Source organism: Macaca mulatta, chromosome 1 (genome assembly GCF_049350105.2).
Source record: "Macaca mulatta isolate MMU2019108-1 chromosome 1, T2T-MMU8v2.0, whole genome shotgun sequence".
NCBI lineage: Eukaryota > Metazoa > Chordata > Mammalia > Primates > Cercopithecidae > Macaca > Macaca mulatta.
In genome coordinates this window covers 99,085,227-99,102,645 of record NC_133406.1, presented here as the reverse complement: position 1 = coordinate 99,102,645, position 17,419 = coordinate 99,085,227, and positions in this window count along the sequence as shown.

The following is a 17,419-nucleotide window of genomic DNA, read 5'->3' as shown; positions in this document are numbered from 1 at the left end:
AAAGAGAAAGAAGCTTTCTGAGAAACTTCTTTGTGTTCTGTGAAATCATCTCACAGAGTTACAGCTTTCCCATCAAGAAGCCTTTCGCTAAGACAGTTCTTGTGGAATTGGCAAACGGATATTTGGAAGCCCATAGAGGGCTATGGTGAAAAAGGAAATATCCTCAGATGAAATCTGGGAAGAAGCTTTCTGAGAAACTGCTTAGTGTTCTGTTAATTCATCTCACAGAGTTACATGTGTATTTCGTGGATCTCTTTGCTAGCCTTATTTCTGTGGAATCTGAGAACAGATATTTCGGATCCCTTTGAAGACTATAGGGCCAAAGGAAATATCCTCCGATAACAAAGAGAAAGAAGCTTTCTGAGAAACTTCTTTGTGTTCGGTGAAATCAACTCACAGAGTTACAGCTTTCTCCTCAAGAAGCCTTTCGCTAAGACAGTTCTTGTGGAATTGGCAAAGTGATATTTGAAGCCCATAGAGGGCTATGGTGAAAAAGGAAATATCCTCAGACGAAATCTGGAAAGAATCTTTCTGAGAAACTGCTTAGTGTTCTGTGAATTCATCTCACAGAGTTACATCTGTATTTCGTGGATCTCTTTGCTAGCCTTATTTCTGTGGAATCTGAGAACAGATATTTCGGATCCCTTTGAAGACTATAGGGCCAAAGGAAATATCCTCCGATAACAAATAGAAAGAAGCTTTCTGGGAAACTTCTTTGTGTTCTGTGAAATCATCTCACAGAGTTACAGCTTTCCCCTCAACAAGCCTTTCGCTAAGACAGTTCTTGTGGAATTGGCAAACGGATATTTGGAAGCCCATAGAGGGCTATGGTGAAAAAGGAAATATCCTCAGATGAAATCTGGAAAGAAGCTTTCTGAGAAACTGCTCTGTGATGTGTGACTTCCACCCACAGAGTTACATCTGTATTCCGTGGATCTCTTTGCTAGCCTTATTTCTGTGGAATCTGAGAACAGAGATTTCGGATCCCTTTGAAGACTATAGGGCCAAAGGAAATATCCTCTGATAACAAAGAGAAAGAAGGTTTCTGAGAAACTTCCTTGTGTTCTGTGAAATCATCTCACAGAGTTACAGCTTTCCCCTCAAGAAGCCTTTCGCTAAGACAGTTCTTGTGGAATTGGCAAAGTGATATTTGGAAGCCCATAGAGGGCTATGGTGAAAAAGGAAATATCCTCAGATGAAATCTGGAAAGAAGCTTTCTGAAAACTGCTTAGTGTCCTGTTAATTCATCTCACAGAGTTACATGTGTATTTCGTGGATCTCTTTGCTAGCCTTATTTCTGTGGAATCTGAGAACAGATATTTCGGATCCCTTTGAAGACTATAGGGCCAAAGGAAATATCCTCCGATAACAAAGAGAAAGAAGCTTTCTGAGAAACTTCTTTGTGTTCGGTGAAATCATCTCACAGAGTTACAGCTTTCCCCTCAAGAAGCCTTTCGCTAAGACAGTTCTTGTGGAATTGGCAAAGTGATATTTGGAAGCCCTTAGAGGGCTATGGTGAAAAAGGAAATATCCTCAGATGACATCTGGAAAGAAGCTTTCTGAGAAACTGCTTAGTGTTCTGAGAATTCATGTCACAGAGTTACATCTGTATTTCGTGGATCTCTTTGCTAGCCTTATTTCTGTGGAATCTGAGAACAGATATTTCGGATCCCTTTGAAGACTATAGGGCCAAAGGAAATATCCTCCGATAACAAAGAGAAAGAAGCTTTCTGAGAAACTTCTTTGTGTTCTGTGAAATCATCTCACAGAGTTACAGCTTTCCCCCCAAAGACGCCTTTCGCAAAGACAGTTCTTGTGGAATTGGCAAAGTGATATTTGGAAGCCCATACAGGGCTATGGTGAAAAAGGAAATATCCTCAGATGAAATCTGGAAAGAAGCTTTCTGAGAAACTGCTGAGTGTTCTGTTAATTCATCTCACAGAGTTACATCTGTATTTCATGGATCTCTTTGCTAGCCTTATTTCTGTGGAACCTGAGAACAGATATTTCGGATCCCTTTGAAGACTATAGGGCGAAAGGAAATATCCTCTGATAACAAAGAGAAAGAAGCTTTCTGAGAAACTTCTTTGTGTTCTGTGAAATCATCTCACAGAGTTACAGCTTTCCCCTCAAGAAGCCTTTCGCTAAGACAGTTCTTGTGGAATTGGCAAAGTGATATTTGGAAGCCCATAGAGGGCTATGGTGAAAAAGGAAATATCCTCAGATGAAATCTGGAAAGAAGCTTTCTGAGAAACTGCTTAGTGTTCTGTTAATTCATCTCACAGAGTTACATCTGTATTTCGTGGATCTCTTTGCTAGCCTTATTTCTGTGGAATCTGAGAACAGATATTTCGGATCCCTTTGAAGACTATAGGGCCAAAGGAAATATCCTCCGATAACAAAGAGAAAGAAGCTTTCAGAGAAACTGCTTAGTGTTCTGTTAATTCATCTCACAGAGTTACATCTGTATTTCCTGGATCTCTTTGCTAGCCTTATTTCTGTGGAATCTGAGAACAGATATTTCGGATCCCTTTGAAGACTATAGGGCCAAAGGAAATATCCTGCGATAACAAAGAGAAAGAAGATTTCTGAGAAACTTCTTTGTGTTCTGTGAAATCATCTCACAGAGTTACAGCTTTCCCCTCAAGAAGCCTTTCGCCAAGACAGTTCTTGTGGAATTGGCAAAGTGATATTTGGAAGCCCATAGAGGGCTATGGTGAAAAAGGAAATGTCCTCAGATGAAATCTGGAAAGAAGCTTTCTGAGAAACAGCTCTGTGAATTGTGACTTCCACTCACAGAGTTACATCTGTATTTCATGGATCTCTTTGCTAGCCTTATTTCTGTGGAATCTGAGTACAGATATTTCGGATCCCTTTGAAGACTATAGGGCCAAAGGAAATATCCTGCGATAACAAAGAGAAAGAAGCTTTCTGAGAAACTTCTTTGTGTTCTGTGAAATCATCTCACAGAGTTACCGCTTTCCCCTCAAGAAGCCTTTCGCTAAGACAGTACTTGTGGAATTGGCAAAGTGATATTTGGAAGCCCATAGAGGCCTATGGTGAAAAAGTAAATATCCTCAGATGAAATTTGGAAAGAAGCTTTCTGAGAAACTGCTTAGTGTTCTGTTAATTCATCTCACAGAGTTACATGTGTATTTCGTGGATCTCTTTGCTAGCCTTATTTCTGTGGAATCTGAGAACAGATATTTCGGATCCCTTTGAAGACTATAGGGCCAAAGGAAATATCCACCGATAACAAAGAGAAAGAAGCGTTCTGAGAAACTTCTTTGTGTTTTTTGAAATCATCTCACAGAGTTACAGCTTTCCCCTCAAGAAGCCTTTCGCTAAGACAATTCTTGTGGAATTGGCAAAGTGATATTTGGAAGTCCATAGAGGGCTAGGGTGAAAAAGGAAATATCCTCAGATGAAATCTGGAAAGAAGCTTTCTGAGAAACTGCTTAGTGTTCTGTTAATTCATCTCACAGAGTTACATCTGTATTTCTTGGATCTCTTTGCTAGCCTTATTTCTGTGGAATCTGAGAACAGATATTTCGGATCCCTTTGAAGACTATAGGGCCAAAGTAAATATCCTGCGATAACAAAGAGAAAGAAGATTTCTGAGAAACTTCTTTGTGTTCTGTGAAATCATCTCACAGAGTTACAGCTTTCCCCTCAAGAAGCCTTTCGCTAAAACAGTTCTTGTGGAATTGGCAAAGTGATATTTGGAATCCCATAGAGGGCTGTGGTGAAAAAGGAAATATCCTCAGATGAAATCTGGAAAGAAGCTTTCTGAGAAACTGCTCTGTGAATTGTGACTTCCACTCACAGAGTTACATCTGTATTTCGTGGATCTCTTTGCTAGCCTTATTTCTGTGGAATCTGAGTACAGATATTTCGGATCCCTTTGAAGACTATAGGGCCAAAGGAAATATCCTCCGATAACTAAGAGAAAGAAGCTTTCTGAGAAACTTCTTTGTGTTCTGTGAAATCATCTCACAGAGTTACAGCTTTCCCCTCAAGAAGCCTTTCGCTAAGACAGTACTTGTGGAATTGGCAAAGTGATATTTGGAAACCCATAGAGGCCTACGGTGAAAAAGGAAATATCCTCAGATGAAATCTGGAAAGAAGCTTTCTGAGAGACTGCTTAGTGTTCTCTTATTTCATCTCACAGAGTTACATCTGTAGTTCGTGGATCTCTTTGCTAGCCTTATTTCTGTGGAATCTGAGAACAGATATTTCGGATCCCTTTGAAGACTATAGGGCCAAAGGAAATATCCTCCGATAACAAAGAGAAAGAAGCTTTCTGAGAAACTTCTTTGTGTTCTGTGAAATCATCTCACAGAGTTACAGCCTTCCCCTCAAGAAGCCTTTCGCTAAGACAGTTCTTGTGGAATTGGCAAAGTGATATTTGGAAGTCCATAGAGGGCTATGGTGAAAAAGAAATATCCTCAGATGAAATCTGGAAAGAAGATTTCTGAGAAACTGCTTAGTGTTCTGTTAATTCATCTCACAGAGTTACATCTGTATTTCGTGGATCTCTTTGCTAGCCTTATTTCTGTGGAATCTGAGAACAGATATTTCGGATCCCTTTGAAGACTATAGGGCCAAAGGAAATATCCTAAGATAACAAAGAGAAAGAAGCTTTCTGAGAAACTTCTTTGTGTTCTGTGAAATCATCTCACAGAGTTACAGCCTTCCCCTCAAGAAGCCTTTCGCTAAGACAGTTCTTGTGGAATTGGCAAAGTGATATTTGGAAGTCCATAGAGGGCTATGGTGAAAAAGAAATATCCTCAGATGAAATCTGGAAAGAAGCTTTCTGAGAAACTGCTTAGTGTTCTCTGAATTCATCTCACAGAGTTACATCTGTATTTCATGGATCTCTTTGCTAGCCGTATTTCTGTGGAATCTGAGAACAGATATTTCGGATCCCTTTGAAGACTATAGGGCCAAAGGAAATATCCTAAGATAACAAAGAGAAAGAAGCTTTCTGAGAAACTTCTTTGTGTTCTGTGAAATCATCTCACAGAGTTACAGCTTTCCCCTCAAGAAGCCTTTCGCTAAGACAGTTCTTGTGGAATTGGCAAAGTGATATTTGGAAGCCCATAGAGGGCTATGGTGAAAAAGGAAATATCCTCAGATGAAATCTGGAAAGAAGCTTTCTGAGAAACTGATTAGTGTTCTGTTAATTCATCTCACAGAGTTACATCTGTATTTCGTGGATCTCTTTGCTAGCCTTATTTCTGTGGAATCTGAGAACAGATATTTCGGATCCCTTTGAAGACTATAGGGCCAAAGTAAATATCCTGCGATAACAAAGAGAAAGAAGATTTCTGAGAAACTTCTTTGTGTTCTGTGAAATCATCTCACAGAGTTACAGCTTTCCCCTCAAGAAGCCTTTCGCTAAAACAGTTCTTGTGGAATTGGCAAAGTGATATTTGGAATCCCATAGAGGGCTGTGGTGAAAAAGGAAATATCCTCAGATGAAATCTGGAAAGAAGCTTTCTGAGAAACTGCTCTGTGAATTGTGACTTCCACTCACAGAGTTACATCTGTATTTCGTGGATCTCTTTGCTAGCCTTATTTCTGTGGAATCTGAGTACAGATATTTCGGATCCCTTTGAAGACTATAGGGCCAAAGGAAATATCCTCCGATAACTAAGAGAAAGAAGCTTTCTGAGAAACTTCTTTGTGTTCTGTGAAATCATCTCACAGAGTTACAGCTTTCCCCTCAAGAAGCCTTTCGCTAAGACAGTACTTGTGGAATTGGCAAAGTGATATTTGGAAACCCATAGAGGCCTACGGTGAAAAAGGAAATATCCTCAGATGAAATCTGGAAAGAAGCTTTCTGAGAGACTGCTTAGTGTTCTCTTATTTCATCTCACAGAGTTACATCTGTAGTTCGTGGATCTCTTTGCTAGCCTTATTTCTGTGGAATCTGAGAACAGATATTTCGGATCCCTTTGAAGACTATAGGGCCAAAGGAAATATCCTCCGATAACAAAGAGAAAGAAGGTTTCTGAGAAACTTCCTTGTGTTCTGTGAAATCATCTCACAGAGTTACAGCTTTCCCCTCAAGAAGCCTTTCGCTAAGACAGTTCTTGTGGAATTGGCAAAGTGATATTTGGAAGTCCATAGAGGGCTATGGTGAAAAAGAAATATCCTCAGATGAAAACTGGAAAGAAGCTTTCCTAGAAACTGCTGTGTGATCTGTGACTTCCACTCACAGAGTTACATCTGTATTTCGTGGATCTCTTTGCTAGCCTTATTCCTGTGGAATCTGAGAACAGATATTTCGGATCCCTTTGAAGACTATAGGGCCAAAGGAAATATCCTGCGATAACAAAGAGAAAGAGCTTTCTGAGAAACTTCTTTGTGTTCTGTGAAATCATCTCACAGAGCTACAGCTTTCCCCTCAAGAAGCCTTTCGCTAAGACAGTTCTTGTGGAATTGGCAAAGTGATATTTGCAAACCCTAGAGGGCTATGGTGAAAAAGGAAATATCCTCAGATGAAATCTGGAAAGAAGCTTTCTGAGAAACTGCTCTGTGATGTGTGACTTCCACTCACAGAGGTACATCTGTATTTCATGGATCTCTTTGCTAGCCTTATTTCTGTGAAATCTGAGAACAGATATTTCGGATCCCTTTGAAGACTACAGGGCCAAAGGAAATATCCTCCGATAACAAAGAGAAAGAAGCTTTCTGAGAAACTTCTTTGTGTTCTGTGAAATCATCTCACAGAGTTACAGCTTTCCCCTCAAGAAGCCTTTCGCTAAGACAGTTCTTGTGGAATTGGCAAAGGGATATTTGGAAGCCCATAGAGGGCTATGGTGAAAAAGGAAATATCCTCAGATGAAATCTGGAAAGAAGCTTTCTGAGAAACTGCTCTGTGAATTGTGACTTCCACTCACAGAGGTACATCTGTATTTCATGGATCTCTTTGCTAGCCTTATTTCTGTGGAATCTGAGTACAGATATTTCGGAACCCTTTGAAGACTATAGGGCCAAAGGAGATATCCTCCGATAACAAAGAGAAAGAAGCTTTCTGAGAAACTTCTTTGTGTTCTGTGAAATCATCTCACAGAGATACCGCTTTCCACTCAAGAAGCCTTTCGCTAAGACAGTACTCATGGAATTGGCAAAGTGATATTTGGAAGCCAATAGAGGCCTATGGTGAAAAAGGAAATATCCTCAGATGAAATCTGGAAAGAAGCTTTCTGAGAAACTGCTTAGTGTTCTGTTAATTCATCTCACAGAGTTACATCTGTATTTCATGGATCTCTTTGCTAGCCGTATTTCTGTGGAATCTGAGAACAGATATTTCGGATCCCTTTGAAGACTATAGGGCCAAAGGAAATATCCTAAGATAACAAAGAGAAAGAAGCTTTCTGAGAAACTTCTTTGTGTTCTGTGAAATCATCTCACAGAGTTACAGCTTTCCCCTCAAGAAGCCTTTCGCTAAGACAGTTCTTGTGGAATTGGCAAAGTGATATTTGGAAGCCCATAGAGGGCTATGGTGAAAAAGGAAATATCCTCAGATGAAATCTGGAAAGAAGCTTTCTGAGAAACTGATTAGTGTTCTGTTAATTCATCTCACAGAGTTACATCTGTATTTCGTGGATCTCTTTGCTAGCCTTATTTCTGTGGAATCTGAGAACAGATATTTCGGATCCCTTTGAAGACTATAGGGCCAAAGTAAATATCCTGCGATAACAAAGAGAAAGAAGATTTCTGAGAAACTTCTTTGTGTTCTGTGAAATCATCTCACAGAGTTACAGCTTTCCCCTCAAGAAGCCTTTCGCTAAAACAGTTCTTGTGGAATTGGCAAAGTGATATTTGGAATCCCATAGAGGGCTGTGGTGAAAAAGGAAATATCCTCAGATGAAATCTGGAAAGAAGCTTTCTGAGAAACTGCTCTGTGAATTGTGACTTCCACTCACAGAGTTACATCTGTATTTCGTGGATCTCTTTGCTAGCCTTATTTCTGTGGAATCTGAGTACAGATATTTCGGATCCCTTTGAAGACTATAGGGCCAAAGGAAATATCCTCCGATAACTAAGAGAAAGAAGCTTTCTGAGAAACTTCTTTGTGTTCTGTGAAATCATCTCACAGAGTTACAGCTTTCCCCTCAAGAAGCCTTTCGCTAAGACAGTACTTGTGGAATTGGCAAAGTGATATTTGGAAACCCATAGAGGCCTACGGTGAAAAAGGAAATATCCTCAGATGAAATCTGGAAAGAAGCTTTCTGAGAGACTGCTTAGTGTTCTCTTATTTCATCTCACAGAGTTACATCTGTAGTTCGTGGATCTCTTTGCTAGCCTTATTTCTGTGGAATCTGAGAACAGATATTTCGGATCCCTTTGAAGACTATAGGGCCAAAGGAAATATCCTCCGATAACAAAGAGAAAGAAGGTTTCTGAGAAACTTCCTTGTGTTCTGTGAAATCATCTCACAGAGTTACTGCTTTCCCCTCAAGAAGCCTTTCGCTAAGACAGTTCTTGTGGAATTGGCAAAGTGATATTTGGAAGTCCATAGAGGGCTATGGTGAAAAAGAAATTTCCTCAGATGAAAACTGGAAAGAAGCTTTCCTAGAAACTGCTGTGTGATCTGTGACTTCCACTCACAGAGTTACATCTGTATTTCGTGGATCTCTTTGCTAGCCTTATTCCTGTGGAATCTGAGAACAGATATTTCGGATCCCTTTGAAGACTATAGGGCCAAAGGAAATATCCTGCGATAACAAAGAGAAAGAGCTTTCTGAGAAACTTCTTTGTGTTCTGTGAAATCATCTCACAGAGCTACAGCTTTCCCCTCAAGAAGCCTTTCGCTAAGACAGTTCTTGTGGAATTGGCAAAGTGATATTTGCAAACCCTAGAGGGCTATGGTGAAAAAGGAAATATCCTCAGATGAAATCTGGAAAGAAGCTTTCTGAGAAACTGCTCTGTGATGTGTGACTTCCACTCACAGAGGTACATCTGTATTTCATGGATCTCTTTGCTAGCCTTATTTCTGTGAAATCTGAGAACAGATATTTCGGATCCCTTTGAAGACTACAGGGCCAAAGGAAATATCCTCCGATAACAAAGAGAAAGAAGCTTTCTGAGAAACTTCTTTGTGTTCTGTGAAATCATCTCACAGAGTTACAGCTTTCCCCTCAAGAAGCCTTTCGCTAAGACAGTTCTTGTGGAATTGGCAAAGGGATATTTGGAAGCCCATAGAGGGCTATGGTGAAAAAGGAAATATCCTCAGATGAAATCTGGAAAGAAGCTTTCTGAAAACTGCTTAGTGTCCTGTTAATTCATCTCACAGAGTTACATGTGTATTTCGTGGATCTCTTTGCTAGCCTTATTTCTGTGGAATCTGAGAACAGATATTTCGGATCCCTTTGAAGACTATAGGGCCAAAGGAAATATCCTCCGATAACAAAGAGAAAGAAGCTTTCTGAGAAACTTCTTTGTGTTCGGTGAAATCATCTCACAGAGTTACAGCTTTCCCCTCAAGAAGCCTTTCGCTAAGACAGTTCTTGTGGAATTGGCAAAGTGATATTTGGAAGCCCTTAGAGGGCTATGGTGAAAAAGGAAATATCCTCAGATGACATCTGGAAAGAAGCTTTCTGAGAAACTGCTTAGTGTTCTGAGAATTCATGTCACAGAGTTACATCTGTATTTCGAGGATCTCTTTGCTAGCCTTATTTCTGTGGAATCTGAGAACAGATATTTCGGATCCCTTTGAAGACTATAGGGCCAAAGGAAATATCCTCCGATAACAAAGAGAAAGAAGCTTTCTGAGAAACTTCTTTGTGTTCTGTGAAATCATCTCACAGAGTTACAGCTTTCCCCCCAAAGACGCCTTTCGCAAAGACAGTTCTTGTGGAATTGGCAAAGTGATATTTGGAAGCCCATACAGGGCTATGGTGAAAAAGGAAATATCCTCAGATGAAATCTGGAAAGAAGCTTTCTGAGAAACTGCTGAGTGTTCTGTTAATTCATCTCACAGAGTTACATCTGTATTTCATGGATCTCTTTGCTAGCCTTATTTCTGTGGAATCTGAGAACAGATATTTCGGATCCCTTTGAAGACTATAGGGCCAAAGGAAATATCCTCCGATAACAAAGAGAAAGAAGCTTTCTGAGAAACTTCTTTGTGTTCGGTGAAATCAACTCACAGAGTTACAGCTTTCTCCTCAAGAAGCCTTTCGCTAAGACAGTTCTTGTGGAATTGGCAAAGTGATATTTGAAGCCCATAGAGGGCTATGGTGAAAAAGGAAATATCCTCAGACGAAATCTGGAAAGAATCTTTCTGAGAAACTGCTTAGTGTTCTGTGAATTCATCTCACAGAGTTACATCTGTATTTCGTGGATCTCTTTGCTAGCCTTATTTCTGTGGAATCTGAGAACAGATATTTCGGATCCCTTTGAAGACTATAGGGCCAAAGGAAATATCCTCCGATAACAAATAGAAAGAAGCTTTCTGAGAAACTTCTTTGTGTTCTGTGAAATCATCTCACAGAGTTACAGCTTTCCCCTCAACAAGCCTTTCGCTAAGACAGTTCTTGTGGAATTGGCAAACGGATATTTGGAAGCCCATAGAGGGCTATGGTGAAAAAGGAAATATCCTCAGATGAAATCTGGAAAGAAGCTTTCTGAGAAACTGCTCTGTGATGTGTGACTTCCACCCACAGAGTTACATCTGTATTCCGTGGATCTCTTTGCTAGCCTTATTTCTGTGGAATCTGAGAACAGAGATTTCGGATCCCTTTGAAGACTATAGGGCCAAAGGAAATATCCTCTGATAACAAAGAGAAAGAAGGTTTCTGAGAAACTTCCTTGTGTTCTGTGAAATCATCTCACAGAGTTACAGCTTTCCCCTCAAGAAGCCTTTCGCTAAGACAGTTCTTGTGGAATTGGCAAAGTGATATTTGGAAGCCCATAGAGGGCTATGGTGAAAAAGGAAATATCCTCAGATGAAAACTGGAAAGAAGCTTTCCTAGAAACTGCTGTGTGATCTGTGACTTCCACTCACAGAGTTACATCTGTATTTCGTGGATCTCTTTGCTAGCCTTATTCCTGTGGAAATTGAGAACAGATATTTCGGATCCCTTTGAAGACTATAGGGCCAAAGGAAATATCCTGCGATAACAAAGAGAAAGAGCTTTCTGAGAAACTTCTTTGTGTTCTGTGAAATCATCTCACAGAGCTACAGCTTTCCCCTCAAGAAGCCTTTCGCTAAGACAGTTCTTGTGGAATTGGCAAAGTGATATTTGCAAACCCTAGAGGGCTATGGTGAAAAAGGAAATATCCTCAGATGAAATCTGGAAAGAAGCTTTCTGAGAAACTGCTCTGTGATGTGTGACTTCCACTCACAGAGTTACATCTGTATTTCATGGATCTCTTTGCTAGCCTTATTTCTGTGGAATCTGAGAACAGATATTTCGGATCCCTTTGAAGACTACAGGGCCAAAGGAAATATCCTCCGATAACAAAGAGAAAGAAGCTTTCTGAGAAACTTCTTTGTGTTCTGTGAAATCATCTCACAGAGTTACAGCTTTCCCCTCAAGAAGCCTTTCGCTAAGACAGTTCATGTGGAATTGGCAAAGGGATATTTGGAAGCCCATAGAGGGCTATGGTGAAAAAGGAAATATCCTCAGATGAAATCTGGAAAGAAGCTTTCTGAAAACTGCTTAGTGTCCTGTTAATTCATCTCACAGAGTTACATGTGTATTTCGTGGATCTCTTTGCTAGCCTTATTTCTGTGGAATCTGAGAACAGATATTTCGGATCCCTTTGAAGACTATAGGGCCAAAGGAAATATCCTCCGATAACAAAGAGAAAGAAGCTTTCTGAGAAACTTCTTTGTGTTCGGTGAAATCATCTCACAGAGTTACAGCTTTCCCCTCAAGAAGCCTTTCGCTAAGACAGTTCTTGTGGAATTGGCAAAGTGATATTTGGAAGCCCTTAGAGGGCTATGGTGAAAAAGGAAATATCCTCAGATGACATCTGGAAAGAAGCTTTCTGAGAAACTGCTTAGTGTTCTCAGAATTCATGTCACAGAGTTACATCTGTATTTCGTGGATCTCTTTGCTAGCCTTATTTCTGTGGAATCTGAGAACAGATATTTCGGATCCCTTTGAAGACTATAGGGCCAAAGGAAATATCCTCCGATAACAAAGAGAAAGAAGCTTTCTGAGAAACTTCTTTGTGTTCTGTGAAATCATCTCACAGAGTTACAGCTTTCCCCCCAAAGACGCCTTTCGCAAAGACAGTTCTTGTGGAATTGGCAAAGTGATATTTGGAAGCCCATACAGGGCTATGGTGAAAAAGGAAATATCCTCAGATGAAATCTGGAAAGAAGCTTTCTGAGAAACTGCTGAGTGTTCTGTTAATTCATCTCACAGAGTTACATCTGTATTTCATGGATCTCTTTGCTAGCCTTATTTCTGTGGAACCTGAGAACAGATATTTCGGATCCCTTTGAAGACTATAGGGCGAAAGGAAATATCCTCTGATAACAAAGAGAAAGAAGCTTTCTGAGAAACTTCTTTGTGTTCTGTGAAATCATCTCACAGAGTTACAGCTTTCCCCTCAAGAAGCCTTTCGCTAAGACAGTTCTTGTGGAATTGGCAAAGTGATATTTGGAAGCCCATAGAGGGCTATGGTGAAAAAGGAAATATCCTCAGATGAAATCTGGAAAGAAGCTTTCTGAGAAACTGCTTAGTGTTCTGTTAATTCATCTCACAGAGTTACATCTGTATTTCGTGGATCTCTTTGCTAGCCTTATTTCTGTGGAATCTGAGAACAGATATTTCGGATCCCTTTGAAGACTATAGGGCCAAAGGAAATATCCTCCGATAACAAAGAGAAAGAAGCTTTCTGAGAAACTTCTTTGTGTTCTGTGAAATCATCTCACAGAGTTACAGCTTTCTCCTCAAGAAGCCTTTCGCTAAGACAGTTCTTGTGGAATTGGGAAAGTGATATTTGGAAGCCCATAGAGGGCTATGGTGAAAAAGGAAATATCCTCAGATGAAATCTGGAAAGAAGCTTTCTGAGAAACTGCTTAGTGTTCTGTGAATTCATCTCACAGAGTTACATCTGTATTTCGTGGATCTCTTTGCTAGCCTTATTTCTGTGGAATCTGAGAACAGATATTTCGGATCCCTTTGAAGACTATAGGGCCAAAGGAAATATCCTCCGATAACAAAGAGAAAGAAGCTTTCAGAGAAACTGCTTAGTGTTCTGTTAATTCATCTCACAGAGTTACATCTGTATTTCCTGGATCTCTTTGCTAGCCTTATTTCTGTGGAATCTGAGAACAGATATTTCGGATCCCTTTGAAGACTATAGGGCCAAAGGAAATATCCTGCGATAACAAAGAGAAAGAAGATTTCTGAGAAACTTCTTTGTGTTCTGTGAAATCATCTCACAGAGTTACAGCTTTCCCCTCAAGAAGCCTTTCGCCAAGACAGTTCTTGTGGAATTGGCAAAGTGATATTTGGAAGCCCATAGAGGGCTATGGTGAAAAAGGAAATGTCCTCAGATGAAATCTGGAAAGAAGCTTTCTGAGAAACAGCTCTGTGAATTGTGACTTCCACTCACAGAGTTACATCTGTATTTCATGGATCTCTTTGCTAGCCTTATTTCTGTGGAATCTGAGTACAGATATTTCGGATCCCTTTGAAGACTATAGGGCCAAAGGAAATATCCTGCGATAACAAAGAGAAAGAAGCTTTCTGAGAAACTTCTTTGTGTTCTGTGAAATCATCTCACAGAGTTACCGCTTTCCCCTCAAGAAGCCTTTCGCTAAGACAGTACTTGTGGAATTGGCAAAGTGATATTTGGAAGCCCATAGAGGCCTATGGTGAAAAAGTAAATATCCTCAGATGAAATTTGGAAAGAAGCTTTCTGAGAAACTGCTTAGTGTTCTGTTAATTCATCTCACAGAGTTACATGTGTATTTCGTGGATCTCTTTGCTAGCCTTATTTCTGTGGAATCTGAGAACAGATATTTCGGATCCCTTTGAAGACTATAGGGCCAAAGGAAATATCCACCGATAACAAAGAGAAAGAAGCGTTCTGAGAAACTTCTTTGTGTTTTTTGAAATCATCTCACAGAGTTACAGCTTTCCCCTCAAGAAGCCTTTCGCTAAGACAATTCTTGTGGAATTGGCAAAGTGATATTTGGAAGTCCATAGAGGGCTAGGGTGAAAAAGGAAATATCCTCAGATGAAATCTGGAAAGAAGCTTTCTGAGAAACTGCTTAGTGTTCTGTTAATTCATCTCACAGAGTTACATCTGTATTTCGTGGATCTCTTTGCTAGCCTTATTTCTGTGGAATCTGAGAACAGATATTTCGGATCCCTTTGAAGACTATAGGGCCAAAGTAAATATCCTGCGATAACAAAGAGAAAGAAGATTTCTGAGAAACTTCTTTGTGTTCTGTGAAATCATCTCACAGAGTTACAGCTTTCCCCTCAAGAAGCCTTTCGCTAAAACAGTTCTTGTGGAATTGGCAAAGTGATATTTGGAATCCCATAGAGGGCTGTGGTGAAAAAGGAAATATCCTCAGATGAAATCTGGAAAGAAGCTTTCTGAGAAACTGCTCTGTGAATTGTGACTTCCACTCACAGAGTTACATCTGTATTTCGTGGATCTCTTTGCTAGCCTTATTTCTGTGGAATCTGAGAACAGATATTTCGGATCCCTTTGAAGACTATAGGGCCAAAGTAAATATCCTGCGATAACAAAGAGAAAGAAGATTTCTGAGAAACTTCTTTGTGTTCTGTGAAATCATCTCACAGAGTTACAGCTTTCCCCTCAAGAAGCCTTTCGCTAAAACAGTTCTTGTGGAATTGGCAAAGTGATATTTGGAATCCCATAGAGGGCTGTGGTGAAAAAGGAAATATCCTCAGATGAAATCTGGAAAGAAGCTTTCTGAGAAACTGCTCTGTGAATTGTGACTTCCACTCACAGAGTTACATCTGTATTTGGTGGATCTCTTTGCTAGCCTTATTTCTGTGGAATCTGAGTACAGATATTTCGGATCCCTTTGAAGACTATAGGGCCAAAGGAAATATCCTCCGATAACTAAGAGAATGAAGCTTTCTGAGAAACTTCTTTGTGTTCTGTGAAATCATCTCACAGAGTTACAGCTTTCCCCTCAAGAAGCCTTTCGCTAAGACAGTACTTGTGGAATTGGCAAAGTGATATTTGGAAACCCATAGAGGCCTACGGTGAAAAAGGAAATATCCTCAGATGAAATCTGGAAAGAAGCTTTCTGAGAGACTGCTTAGTGTTCTCTTATTTCATCTCACAGAGTTACATCTGTAGTTCGTGGATCTCTTTGCTAGCCTTATTTCTGTGGAATCTGAGAACAGATATTTCGGATCCCTTTGAAGACTATAGGGCCAAAGGAAATATCCTCCGATAACAAAGAGAAAGAAGCTTTCTGAGAAACTTCTTTGTGTTCTGTGAAATCATCTCACAGAGTTACAGCCTTCCCCTCAAGAAGCCTTTCGCTAAGACAGTTCTTGTGGAATTGGCAAAGTGATATTTGGAAGTCCATAGAGGGCTATGGTGAAAAAGAAATATCCTCAGATGAAATCTGGAAAGAAGATTTCTGAGAAACTGCTTAGTGTTCTGTTAATTCATCTCACAGAGTTACATCTGTATTTCGTGGATCTCTTTGCTAGCCTTATTTCTGTGGAATCTGAGAACAGATATTTCGGATCCCTTTGAAGACTATAGGGCCAAAGGAAATATCCTAAGATAACAAAGAGAAAGAAGCTTTCTGAGAAACTTCTTTGTGTTCTGTGAAATCATCTCACAGAGTTACAGCTTTCCCCTCAAGAAGCCTTTCGCTAAGACAGTTCTTGTGGAATTGGCAAAGTGATATTTGGAAGCCCATAGAGGGCTATGGTGAAAAAGGAAATATCCTCAGATGAAATCTGGAAAGAAGCTTTCTGAGAAACTGCTTAGTGTTCTGTTAATTCATCTCACAGAGTTACATCTGTATTTCGTGGATCTCTTTGCTAGCCTTATTTCTGTGGAATCTGAGAACAGATATTTCGGATCCCTTTGAAGACTATAGGGCCAAAGGAAATATCCTCCGATAACAAAGAGATAGAAGCTTTCTGAGAAACTTCTTTGTGTTCTGTGAAATCATCTCACAGAGTTACAGCTTTCCCCTCAAGAAGCCTTTCGCTAAGACAGTTCTTGTGGAATTGGCAAAGTGATATTTGGAGGTCCATAGAGGGCTATGGTGAAAAAGGAAATATCCTCAGATGAAATCTGGAAAGAAGCTTTCTGAGAAACTGCTTAGTGTTCTGTTAATTCATCTCACAGAGTTACATCTGTATTTCGTGGATCTCTTTGCTAGCCTTATTTCTGTGGAATCTGAGAACAGATATTTCGGATCCCTTTGAAGACTTAGGGCCAAAGTAAATATCCTGCGATAACAAAGAGAAAGAAGATTTCTGAGAAACTTCTTTGTGTTCTGTGAAATCATCTCACAGAGTTACAGCTTTCCCCTCAAGAAGCCTTTCGCTAAGACAGTTCTTGTGGAATTGGCAAAGTGATATTTGGAAGCCCATAGAGGGCTATGGTGAAAAAGGAAATATCCTCAGATGAAATCTGGAAAGAAGCTTTCTGAGAAACTGCTCTGTGAATTGTGACTTCCACTCACAGAGGTACATCTGTATTTCATGGATCTCTTTGCTAGCCTTATTTCTGTGGAATCTGAGTACAGATATTTCGGAACCCTTTGAAGACTATAGGGCCAAAGGAGATATCCTCCGAAAACAAAGAGAAAGAAGCTTTCTGAGAAACTTCTTTGTGTTCTGTGAAATCATCTCACAGAGATACCGCTTTCCACTCAAGAAGCCTTTCGCTAAGACAGTACTCGTGGAATTGGCAAAGTGATATTTGGAAGCCAATAGAGGCCTATGGTGAAAAAGGAAATATCCTCAGATGAAATCTGGAAAGAAGCTTTCTGAGAAACTGCTTAGTGTTCTGTTAATTCATCTCACAGAGTCACATCTGTATTTCGTGGATCTCTTTGCCAGCCTTATTTCTGTGGAATCTGAGAACAGATATTTCGGATCCCTTTGAAGACTATAGGGCCAAAGGAAATATCCTCCGATAACAAAGAGAAAGAAGCTTTCTGAGAAACTTCTTTGTGTTCTGTGAAATCATCTCACAGAGTTACAGCCTTCCCCTCAAGAAGCCTTTCGCTAAGACAGTTCTTGTGGAATTGGCAAAGTGATATTTGGAAGTCCATAGAGGGCTATGGTGAAAAAGAAATATCCTCAGATGAAATCTGGAAAGAAGCTTTCTGAGAAACTGCTTAGTGTTCTCTCAATTCATCTCACAGAGTTACATCTGTATTTCATGGATCTCTTTGCTAGCCGTATTTCTGTGGAATCTGAGA